The sequence below is a fragment of the Arachis hypogaea genome, chromosome 14 (assembly GCF_003086295.3).
Source record: "Arachis hypogaea cultivar Tifrunner chromosome 14, arahy.Tifrunner.gnm2.J5K5, whole genome shotgun sequence".
Classification (NCBI taxonomy): domain Eukaryota; kingdom Viridiplantae; phylum Streptophyta; class Magnoliopsida; order Fabales; family Fabaceae; genus Arachis; species Arachis hypogaea.
This window is the reverse complement of record NC_092049.1, coordinates 25,262,872-25,276,638: the sequence shown is the minus strand read 5'-3', so window position 1 is coordinate 25,276,638 and position 13,767 is coordinate 25,262,872. Positions and strand designations below refer to the sequence as shown.

Below are 13,767 nucleotides of genomic sequence, written 5' to 3'. Positions count from 1 at the left end.
ATGGATCGGATCGAGTTGACCCAACCTGCTCCGAAACAAAACAAGAATTACAAGAAGTCAAGAACAATAACAATTCAAACGCAAAGTGCACACGCTACTTACATCTATCATCACCTAACACTGGGTACCAGCGAGTACCGTAACGCTGCTGCTACTAAAAGCTTCATAAATGCTACGAAGAGGTTTTAGGTAGTTGAATCTTCCTTCCATGATATATGATATGGTAAACACAAAAGTTCTCAACACAACTTTCAGTTGTATTATTCAATATGCAGAGAAACACATTATAATTCCTTTTAACTTCTGAGGAGCTCTTTCCGGTGGACAAAGTTGTGTTCTCCTTGTCACGAGAGTAATCATACTATTCTCTCTCTATTTACAGAAAAATAGTAGTTATGCTGCTTCTTTTTGTTGTTTCTTTCTTTCTCGATAGTTTTTTTTTATTTACTTAAAATATTTTATGTCAGCTGATGTCATGAAACCATTTTATATCTCTAAGATCGATACTATATTTTATAATTTTCATAATTCTGATGCCCAACGTTTTTAAAGTCTATTTTAAAGGCCTTTAAAATTATGCTGATATTGTCAAATTCGATTTTGATAAAAGCTTTGAGGTGTATGTATTAGAGAAAATTTTCGATATCGCATATAACACCATATATATGTTCAAATCAGGAGATGTGAAAGATAAAAACATCTTGCCTTTAGACTACTCTACTATATCGCATACTGTTGGTTTAAAAAAGAGTTTTGCTTATAAAATTAAATATGCATTTTTTTTGTTTTTCATACAATTTAAAGGGTCTTGACAATTAAGAACAAATTTTATAAATATAAAAAAATTAGTCTCTAAATTACATATTATACATTTCTGTATATTTATGCATGTTAAAGTAATCAATGATTAAAAATAATTAAATCTATTTTGATAGAATAATCATATCTACAAAAATCTAATAATCAAACTTTTTTATGTCAATATATTAAATTTGTTATAAATATCAAATACGTATATTTCAATAGTTAATTAGAGATTAATTTTTTATATGCAGTAGTACTTGAATTAAGAATACTCAAATAAATAAAAATGTTTTATAGAAATGACTTTTTTTGGCATTTAATATCTCATTAGAAACATAAATACTTTAGTTTTTTCGATATAAAATTATTCTACTTTTTCTAATCTTAACAAAATCCATATAAATATTAGTATTGATTTTTTATTTTAGTAAATCAGTAAATGCTAATATGGTTCATTAAATGATGACTAGTAGAATGTTAACATAACAAACCAAGACATGGCTGTATTAATATAGAAAAGGGGAAAAATATAGGTAAGCAACAACATTTTTGAACAATGTGTGAACAATGTGAATAATAGAGTTAAAAGAATAAATTAATTCTAAATTTAATTAGTAACATTAAATTAGGGTGTAGTGTCTTTTAATTGAAACAACAATGCTAGGGAACCAAGAGGGTACCAGTCAAAAACCAGCCAAATATTTCTGGGTGAATCTAAAATCTTGTGGATGGTGTTTATGCTAGGCATTAGGATTTTTTTTTTTTCTTTGTAAATTGGATGATTTTGAATCTATTTTCTGATTTATCATGTTTTAGACATTTGGAGAGAAGGATGGTGAAGAGACGGAAGCATTGTTGAATCAGTTTCCGTGATTCACGTTGTAATGATACTGAACGTATCTCCTCCTAATTTGAATATGTGGTGAAACATTTAATAAATAATATTTTAAATCATAAATAAATAAAACTAATTACTATATTTATAATTAATTAAGTTGTTCTATTCTTAGCTGATTTGGAATTGGTTCATATACTTTTCCTAATTGAAATGGACCAATTTTAAGACTCGTTGTTGGTGTTATTCAAATAAATCATTGGTTAATAATTTTAGTGGATTTGGATCCTCTAAAGTTTGAATTTCACTTTAGAGAGTAAAATGTAATCTTCTACCCTTGAATAGTTTCTCTTTCATATTTATTATTGGTCCCACCTATAAAATCAATGGTGAAAGATCACACTTTACTCTCTAAAGTGAAATTTAAACTTTAGAGGATCCAAATCCGTTTTTAGTTACACTAAAGTAAATATTTAATTTAATAAAATAAAAAGGCTATGAACCAAATATTTTAACCAATAATGGGTTATAATGTTTCCATCAGGTTAAGTTTTTCTGTATCTCCATAATGACAACTTGAATTTTTAATATATTCGTCTCTATTTATTGGTGGATTGTTGAAAAAGAAATGCTTAAGAATATCTTGAGCGGAAATGCAATTAGCTAATTAGCCTTACGTTGTTGTGTGTTAGTTTAATTTTTTGGTTTCTAATTGATGGCCAAAACAATGCAGTTATGGGGTTGGGCCTCTTAGTTGGGTTGTATTTAGCATGCCGCGGAAGTTTTAAGGAGGACATACCTAAGTTCCAAAGGCATCACCAGCAGCAACCACAATTTGCTGCGCTCACTATAGTAAAGTTCTTGAATGATATCGAAAATGAGAAGCCAATCAGATTCACTCATCAGCAACTTCGAATTGCAACCGATAACTACACCAATTTGTTAGGCTCGGGAGGTTTTGGAACAGTTTTCAAAGGAATTTTCAGTGGCACCATGGTGGCTGTGAAGGTTCTGCATGGAACTTCTGACAAGATCATTCAAGCACAGTTTATGGCTGAAATGGGAACGCTTGGTAAACTCCACCATTTCAATCTTGTTCGCTTATATGGATTTTGTTTTGGAAAAGACTTGACAGCGTTGGTTTATGAGTGCATGGCAAATGGTTCTCTTGACCAGTATTTGTTAAAAGAAAACAATACATTAGGGTTTGAAAAGCTTTTCATGAGATAGCGGTTGGAACTGCAAGAGGCATTGCTTATTTGCATGAAGACTGCCAACAAAGAATTATTCACTATGACATTAAACCGGCCAATATTTTGTTAGACCGGAATTTCAATCCTAAGGTTTCCGATTTTGGTTTGGCAAAGCTTCATAACAGGGATAACACTCATATATCTATGACCGGTGGAGGAGGAGGCAGGGGAACCCCCGGTTACGCTGCGCCGGAGCTATGGATGCCGTTCCCGGAAGTAGCACCTTTAGGGACACCAGGGGAGTCAGGAAGTCCTAAAGTCGCAACTCCACTACCTGCCTTAACAAGAAAAGGATCTGCGAGGCCATGATAACATCCTTCAAATTTGATGATCTTCTCATTTTCGGTATAAGCTCGAGCCAGACGAATTACACCCATTCTCAACTCCCTTAAACCATTTCTTCCTAATCTCTTCTGACTCAGCCTTCCAAAACAGTACCCCATTGATGTAAGTTTTGTGATTTGTTCCTAATTGTAAGACTTATGGGGAACAGACTTACTGCAAATTGTCAACTGCTAAGAGAATGTTCACATGATTAATATACTTACAACAACAACATTTACAAGGGAAGTCTTCCAGCATTCTGGAGTCCTATCAGAGATAGCTCTATTTCCTGCTTGAAGAATAGGCTGCAATCATATTCATAATAACATAGTAAGCTCAAGCATTTCAGATAAAGTGATCCACTATTAGAGTTCAAATTAGATGATGCATCATACTAAGATATGAATCAACTTAAACAGGTTTATTGAAAACAAAAGACATTGCAACAAATAACATGCGAATAAATGGACGCTTTAAAACAAATTTAGAAGTGCTATGTAAGGATCAAAAGGATGATCAACAATGCTCTGTCAATTATAAAGTCTAGTGTCTTTGTTAATCCCTACATGTATACATATATATAGCAATATTAGTCAACATTCAATTTTGACAAAATAAATAAACATGAAATAGGTGATGCTTTTTTAATTTGTTATGCTTACTTTCATTTGGTCTTGATCAGATGAAATTACATAGTTATATGCACTAAGCAAATTGAGGGCTTCATCTTCCTTAGATATGCTGGTGCTAAAAACTGTATTCTTTCAAGATAAGGTTTAGAGATCTCAATCAGAATCTAATTGGGTTGACTGAATTAGAAAGATATGAGAAAACGCTATATTCTGAGGAAGAGAAGAATGGTACATTAGGGTCTGAATGATATAAACAAACTCAAATTCATTAACCTTGATTTCAAATTTATACCCTCCAAAAAGATAGAGAATGAACTATGAAGTGTTGTTTAGTAGTGTTTACCTCTGGAAGCATTTACGAGAGCGAAGAAGCTCTGTTCAAGGTCATGGATGAAATCACCTTGCTTCTTTGACAAGAAGAGCTTGATGCGACGGTAGCTCTCAAACATGGTTCGAACCTCATCTTTGTTCCTCTGCTTGGTGACGACCTCATCCTGTGACAGAGGCGGAGGAGGAGGAGTAGGCAGACGAGCTAGGGTTTGAGGAGATTGTGGCGGCGGTGCTAGCGGCAGTGGTGTGGAAGTGGGGATTGCGGGAGAGTGTCGTGCTTTCGCTTCTTCAATGGCTGCTCGGCGGACGCCATTGGTTATGGTTAGTGCCGCTGAAATCGGTGCTGTAGTTTTATAAAATCGCGAAGGTAGACGAAGGCGACGAAGACGGTGGCGGAGAAATGCACATTAGGGTTCGAAGGGAAACGACGCGAGCAATACATAAAAGAGCCGGAAAGGGGTGTGACGAGACAATGGAAGTTCAGTGCAATGGAGGTTTGGTGCGGCGGCGGTGCAAGGCTGAGAAGCGATGCTCTGTGACGCACAGTGAGAGAAATCGAGCAGAGAGACAGAGAGAGAGAGGGGATAGGAAGAGGAGAGAAGAAGATGAAGAAGGTTAATCCTTCAAAGGCGTGATGAAGAACAATTTTGGTTCTTTGTTTTTTAATATATTTAAAGCAGATGAGGAATAATTTTTATTTTTTATTTTTTTAATATGTTTTTATTTTATTTTTTCAATTATTTGAATTTATAAAATTAGGATTAATTGAACTCTAAAATTTGATTAATTTAAAAAGATATTTTTGTTTAATCATATAAAGAAAAGATGTTTAAGTTTTTTTATAAAATTAAATAAATAAATATTTTTTATTTTTATTTAATTAAAAGGGTGTTTTAGTAAAAGTGGTGATATACTATATATTTAAAAAAAAAAAAATTAAATGCTGACGTGGAAACTAAATTCCACATGTCATATTATTATTTGTCCATATCTTAAACGTATCGGTACGTATTAATTTATTATCGTACCGTAGTAATCACCTAAAAATTATTAAATGATAATTTAATTAAATCTTTTAGATTATTTAATGATTTTTAGTTATCTAACTTTATGTAAAATTAAATGCATTTAAATTTTCACCTAACATTAAACTCTAATCGATATATAGAAAAATATTATATCTCTAATCTTAACAAATACAAATGCGTGTTGGCTGGTGCCCCATCAATCGTTTTCATCTTTCCTTATCAGTTTTGACGGAATGACAATTCCGTTTAATGTTGATATGTCGTTACTTATTAAGACGAAGGAAAATTTCCAGGAATCCCAAATAAATTAATGTCTTAGGCGGAAGGTACCACGAAAGTTCAAAACCGAAGAATAGTATTTGTCGTTGATTGGAGGAATTACGCGTTTAATCAACATCTATAACAATATCTATAACAATATATATCTATAACAATATATAATGGCAATACATGGGTTTGGTGTCCAAAATTTTTTTCCAATACTATCCTTTCTAATCAACTTCTCCACTTAATGTCAGTTATCTCTGAAAAACTCCCATCACTTCACTTTGACGTAATTTTCACCTGTTACTTCTTACCCATTTTTCTCTTCTCATCTCATCTCTTATTAATATTATTGAATACATTGATAGATTTTAAAAATACATTAGACTTATGCCAATAATAGATTTACTTTTAAATATTCAGATATTCAAAACAATAATAAAATTGGTCCAAATTTAAGTAATAGATAGAACAATAATAATATTAGTGGTATAAATTATTATTTTTTAAAATCTTTAATTCATACTTAGTAAATTTTTAATTATTTCTAATATACTATGTTATATATATCTATAATACAGTATATTATGATTGTTAATTGTTCACTTAAAAAATTTACACTATTAATTTAATATTTGAATTTTTTCTTATTATGGTACTATTTTAATGTACTCTAAATTTTTATTATGTATTTATAATTTTGATAAAAATCATTCTTAAAAGAAATATTAATCTTATTTTTGAAGTTTTTTTGTCCAGATAATATTAAATCATTTATATTAAAATATTTATGAAATTCAAAAAATATTATTTATATGTTAAAAATCTGTTTTTAGATATTCAAGTATTAGAATTGGTCCAAATAATATTCTAAATGATGATAACATTGGTTAGTTGTGTATATATATTTCATTAGTTTGTTAATTTTATCTTTTGAATTATTTTTTATTATGGTACTATTTTAATTTATTCTAATTTTTTATTGTGTATTTATGATTTTAAAAATAATCATTAGAAGAAATATTAATTTTATCTCTTAAATTTTTTAGCTTTGACAATATTAAATAATTTATATTAAAATATTTAGATAATTCGAAAACTATTATTTATACTATAACAAAATAACAATATACAAAAAAAAATATGGGAGTTTGATGTTCAATTTTTTTTATTCAGTAAATTCTGCTTGACAGTTGTTATATAAAATATTTATTTAAAAATATTGGTAATTTTTTATTTAATTTATACGGTAAATAATAATGTTTTATGTCATTTTATTTTATTTAATATCAAATAAATTTATATTTGAATTTTCTTTTATTCTTTTTGAATTGAAATAGTCTCATTGCATGATTGACAACTTTGATTTCTATTATAATAACTATTTTTTCTATTATTTTCTATTTACTATTTTTTATTTTTGTCATAATAACTATTTTTTTTATCTATACCAATATATAATGGGATAGAAAAGTTTGGTATCTAATTTCTTCTCCCTATTTTACCCCTATTTCTTTTTTATTTTTGTTACACACTGAATTCAATATAACAAATTGTTACCACGTCCTCAATTTTTTATTTTTTTATAAAAAAAGAATTTATCTCACAACAGAGTATTAAACTGATTCATTTTCAACCCACGACATATTTTAAAACTGATTTACTTCCAATAAAAAACTGCTCCCACTACGTACTCAATTTAAAAACTGAAACCCCAACAGAATTAAATACTTTTTTTACTTTCAATTTTGGTCTCGCAAACCTTTTTCTTTTCTGCATCTTGCTATCTTTCTGACAAATAGAAATGGAAACTTCATAAAATCAACAATCACGTCAACGTCGATCCACTTGAACAGAATATGCTAGGCGGAAACTTCAGAAAATCAACAATCACGTCAAGTCGACCTACTTGAACAGAATATGCTAGGCGAAGAAGACAACATGATCGAAGAATAAAGACAGCAACTCATCGGGAGATGATTCAACAAGGAAAATAAGTTGTCATATCAACTGACTCCAATTCCAACTCCAATGCCAAACGCAGGTAGAGGTACTCGATTAACTACAAACATAGGAGTAGCCTGATTGACTACAATTAGACAAATGAGCAGAACCACCACCCATCATCAATTTGATACCGGTAATACGATAACTAATTTTCTTTATTATGAATTCAATTAGTTTTTAATAATTATATTTTACTTTTGAAACATACAGAAATAGAAACGCATGACAATGGAACATGCACAAGTAACAGAAATCTATAACAATATATAATGTGGATACAGAGTTTTTTTATCCAAATTTACTTTAGATAAAAGAACTTTCACCGTTAACAGCAAGTGTTCTCCTATCTTATTTTTATTCTATATTTCACTAATAGTTGTAGAAAACGTAACATCTTCTTCAATTCTTTATTCCAATAATTTATCCATTTAATTAATTTTATCCGTTTTTAAATTTTCTTACTTCTCTTTTCAAGTCTGAATGTGCTTCTCTGTATGTAACAATTATTTGGATGAATTTTTGTAATTTTCTAAACTAGATAATGACTATGCCAAATGTTAATTTTCGACGCCATGTATGAAAGGAGGAAAAAAATAATTAGGGGTGATAAATAATTTTTTTATGGATCTTATCGTTTTATTTTTGGTATATTCTTTATGTGAATAGTTTATACCAAGTTTGATCTCATTATTCAATTTTTAGTGCTTCTCCTCTCACCATTAGGTGCACTCTTCTATATTATTACTGTTGCCATCATTCTCCTTCCTTGAATATCGTGATTGTATCGTCTCCATCTTTTCCTCGCTTTCATTTACTACAATTGCAAATTTTATACCATTTCACTGCGTATATTAATTTCACGCATAACTTTCACCTTCATTTTCCTTTCTCTTCAGTTTACTTACCAAACTGTATTCATTCTTATATATTTTTAATCTGTCTTTCACATACAAAGTTTTCTCTCATCAATTTAATTTTAAAAAATGATTATTTTTTTATCTGATATTTATTTTTTAATTTTTTTTGACATGTATATACCTATCAATAATAAACTGAAGAACTCTCATAAATTATTTTGTTAACTCATTTTTATATATTTTTAATTTGTCTTTCACATACAAAGTGATGAACAAAAATAAGAGCTGCCATAATGGTATTATGGTAATTGATTGCGGTTGTGGTTAATAGAAGAAGAAAACAAGAAAAAATAAAAACAATACAACATAATAGTGACGGTGAGACGATAATACTAATAGTTATCCATGTAAAAAGAATGATAAGAAAAAATGATAGTGTATAATATGATAAGATGATATAATCAAAATAAAAATTAATAATTTTAAAATAATAATAAAACTAAAAATAATTAAAGATGTTTAATATAAGATTAAAAAATATTTTTTTATCTATTCGAATTATACATAAAAATAAAGAGTATTTTGAATATAAACTTTTAAATTTGCTTCAAATTAAATAAGATTGAGAAAATAAATAAATAAATTTAATATATAAATAACTAATTTGTAAACCATGTTAGTAAATCTTTATCTTAATTTTAGTATACATAATAATAATATAACTTTTTACGTTTTTTAATTTAAATTTAATTATTTTATATTTTTTACATATCTTAAATAATTTAAAATATTTTATTTTTTTATAATTAATTTTTATTTATTGATATCAAAGTTATAATTTTAAAAATAAAAAAATAAAAATATTTTTTTAACTCAATAAAAAAGCGGCTGAACAGACACTTTCAGCCGCTTTTCTATTATTTTTAAGAAATTAATTTTATTTTTTTGTTAATATATCATTCACTCTTTAAATTTATTAGATAAGTATTTTTTATTTTAATGTTGATGTGATTTTATTTATATCATATTTTATTAAAATTAAAATTACTATAAACCGAAATATAATTCAAAAAATAATGATAATAACATTATTCTGATTCAAAAAGAGTATATATAAACCAAAATACATGATAGTTATTTACAAAAGATAATTTTTACTTAAATGTCAAATAAAAGTACTATTATTTTAATATTAAATTAAAAAAATATATTTTTTTATCTATTAGAATTATGGATGGAGATAAAAAATATTTTAGATATAAATTTTAAATTTTTTTCTAATTAAATAGGATTAAAAAAATAAATAAATTTAATAATATTTATAAATAACTAATCTTTAAATAACATCAATAAATTTTTATATTAATTTTATTACACATAATAGCAAATTAATATTTTTTTAATCTTACTTTTTAATTTAAATTTATTTTTTTAATATTTTACATGTTAAATAATTTAAGATATTTTATTTTTTTATAATTTTTTTAATTATTATTAAATTTATAATTTTAAAATAAAAATATAAAATTAATTTCTTAAACTCAATAGAAAAGCGGCTCAACAGGCACGACAGTGCCTGGTGAGCCGCTAGTATGGAATAATGAAAATGGTATCAACGTATATAGTCTAGGCACAAGATAATGCTTCTCATTCATAAATGGCTGTAAATATTGTACGCCAGAAAATTAGAGGAGTTGAATCGTGAATATAAATAAACTAAAAATTTACGTGCAGTTATTTTAAAAATTGATATTTAAAAATAATTAAATAATTTAATTAAATTATAATTTAATATTTTTTAACTATTAACTATTTTATAATCAACTATTTTAAATTAGTGTAAATTTCTTGCGTTAGTTTTTTCCTCCGATCCTTTATTTAATTTTTTTTTCTAGCATTTTTTATTTTTTCTTTTCCAAATAATAAATATAAGACTATATCACAGTTAAATATAAAAACAAAAATCAGTTATATATAAGTTTGATAAAAATATTATTTGTATACCAAAATCAGCCATTAAAATCAGCCATCAATATATTTGTGTATAAATAATGTGTGGTTTAATTTATTTTCAATGTGTATTTATATTCCAACATGTATTTTATACTCATGACTGAGTTTGATGGCTGATTTTGGTGTACAATGTACATATAACATTACTCTAAGTTTAATTACTATGTATATGATAACTAAAAATAGGATATGTCTAAAATGAGCACAATAATTATGTGCTTATTAAATGTGCCATATTTATATAAACCGTTAGATTTTATTATATGAAAATCAAAGGTTAATATAAAAGAAGAGTATTAATAGACTCTAATAAATACAAAATATCCTAGTATATAAATAAATATTTTAAATGACAATACTTTAATACACAATACTTTAAATGACAACAAAACTTTTTATTTTTAAAAAATTAAATATATAAATATAAAATATATGAGTATTTTTTATTCATTAAGATTAATTATTATATAAAAAAATTTATAATATTAAAAATTTATATTAAAATAATATTTTAAACTGTAACATAAAAATATAAAATAATTTAAATTTTATTTTATATTACTTGATAAATAATTAATTAAATTATTATATTCAAAATTTATTAACTAACTATTTTTGTTAAAGATATTATTATATAATATAATTTTTTATTAAAATATTTTTAAAATTAATTTATTTAAAACATTATATATAATACATGAAAATATTAACTTTTTATTTTTTCAATTTTTAAAAAAAAAACGGAATAAATAATATAAATAATATAATTCTAAATACATGCCTACCACATTATATATTTATTTATATTAGTAAGACCTAAACTAATCAAACTTACTTAATTAAAAAGATAAAACATATAAATACAAAAAATATAAATATTTTTATTCATTGAAATTAATTATTATGCAAAAAAAATTCTATAATATTAAAAAATTATATTAAAATAATATTTTAAACTGTAATATAAAAATAAAAAATAATTAAATTTTATTTTATATTATTTGATAAATAATTAAATTATTATATTCAATACTTATTAACTAACTACTTCTGTTAAAAATATTATTATATAATATAATTTTTTTATCAAATATTTATTAAAATATAGTTTATTTAAAATATTATATATAATACCTGAAATGTTACTTTTTTTATTTTAAAAAAATTGAATAATAATATGTATCAACTATGTATATGTATCATATATGTATGTAATAGTGACTGATATAAAATTGGTATATATTCATTTATTTTTTAGACTCTCTAATATATATGCCACCTTATGACTCTCTCTTCTAATCTTTTTTATTCATATTTATTTTGTGGTAATATTAAATAGATAATAATTTAAAATTATTTTTTAAATTTAACATTTATAGTTTTATACATATAATATTTATAATTATATATTTATAATAAGATGATTTTTTTATTTTTATTATTTCTAAAAAAATTGATGTACAAATTTCTTTCACAAAATAGTTTTCATCATATATAATTTATTAAAAATATATTTTGTTAAATTCAAGAATAAAATATATAATTTTTAGTTTTAATGTAACAAATTTAATATATTATTTGATTTCAATGTTATTATATTATTATAATTATTTAATATATAAAAAATTAATAGATAGTATATATATATATAAATATTAAAAAGTAGAAGTTTTTTATTTTAAAAAATATAAAATAGATAAATAAAAATATAAGTATTTTATATTTATTAGGATTAATTATTATGTAAGACAATTTTTATAATATTAAAAAATAATATTTTAAACTACAACATAAAAATATGAAATAATTAAAGTTTATTTTATATTACTTGACAAATAATCAAATTATTATATTTAAAATTTATTAAATAATTACTTTATTAACTATATTATTATATAATATAATTGTTTATCAAAATATTGTAAAAATAAATTTATTTAAAAAATTATATATAATACATAGAAATATTAATTTTTTTTATTTTTAAATTTTTTTAGAAAAACTAAATAAGTAATAGATCATCTGGTTAGTATCTTTATATGCTTTAAACATGTAAATACATCGATATAAGTTAATTTGTCTGCACATCAAATCTTCTTAACGTAGAATATTAACAAAATTAACTAACTTAATTAACACGTTTTATTTTATTGCTAAGCGCTAATATTCTGTTTTTTCAAAAAGGTAGATAACATATGAATTTTGCATTGTTTTTAAATATAGGTGTACATCAAGACACCGTTACAACTACTAATTCAAATTCTCAACCAATTGCTTCTTATGAACCAACTATAAACAATACTAGAAGTCATGCAAATATAAATGGTGAGTACTCTATTTATATTTTTAATATTTTATCATCATCATCATTATATAATAATCATTACTATATAAACTGTGATTAGTTAAACTTATTGTATTATTATGCTTATTAGTTATCGTAATAACAAATGCATTTTTTTATGTTTATTATATGTACTGCTTATTATATATTGTAACCAAAATTCTGAATTTAATAAAAAAATTTAAATTAAATACTTAACAAATAAAATATTTAAAATAATTGATACATTCATGAAACTAATAATACTAACAATAACTATATAATAAAATTGTTGTAACAACATATATCTTTTAAAATTAAGGAACAAAAAGTGAACAAAAAAAAATTAAACACAAAAACAACAATTAATAGATACTACAAAAATATTGATGTCCTATTTCATGTATTTAAAAATAAACTGTATAAATTATATGGGTCCTTTTTATTATAAGGTCATTAACAAATTAAACATTTAATAAATGGTGAAATTTACAAATAGCACAAAGTGTTCTAATTTCTTAAAGATAAAAAAACCTAAACATTATAAATAAAAGTTACAAGTCAACACGTAACTAAATAATGTAGATCTCAAATTAAAAACATAGCTAACGGTATATACATTCTTATCAGTTATAAAATTTTTTTTTAATGAATCACTGATTTAAGTATTAACTCAAAAAAATGCTACTACATCGTTTATCCAATAGCAAAAACTATGAGACACATAATATTATTTAGTGATGCAAAATAAATTTTAACATCGTTATAGTTACTAAGAAACTAGGAAATAAACCCTTGATGATAACAAGATTATCAAATTAAAATTTAATAATGTATAAAATATTATAAACATAAACACCACCAAAAATAACAAAATAAAAAAACACCATGTATGTTAACCATAAAAAACTATTTATGCAATTTTAATGGACAAATTTTTTATTATATCGTTAATTTATCATAATAATTTTAAAAAATATAATTAAAATTATTACAAATTAGAGGTCAACATTCAAAATTTTCATAAAATTAAATAGCACATAAAAACACAATAAAATTATATCATTTTAAAAATATTCTTTGTATATTTCAGTATA

General features: G+C 24.4%; 1 pseudogene; it reads left to right on the top strand.

Annotated features, from left to right (window-relative positions):
- The first annotated feature begins 204 nt into the window (after positions 1 to 204).
- Positions 205 to 3,462, top strand: LOC112741853 (rust resistance kinase Lr10-like; annotated as a pseudogene).
- The last annotated feature ends 10,305 nt before the right edge of the window (positions 3,463 to 13,767 follow it).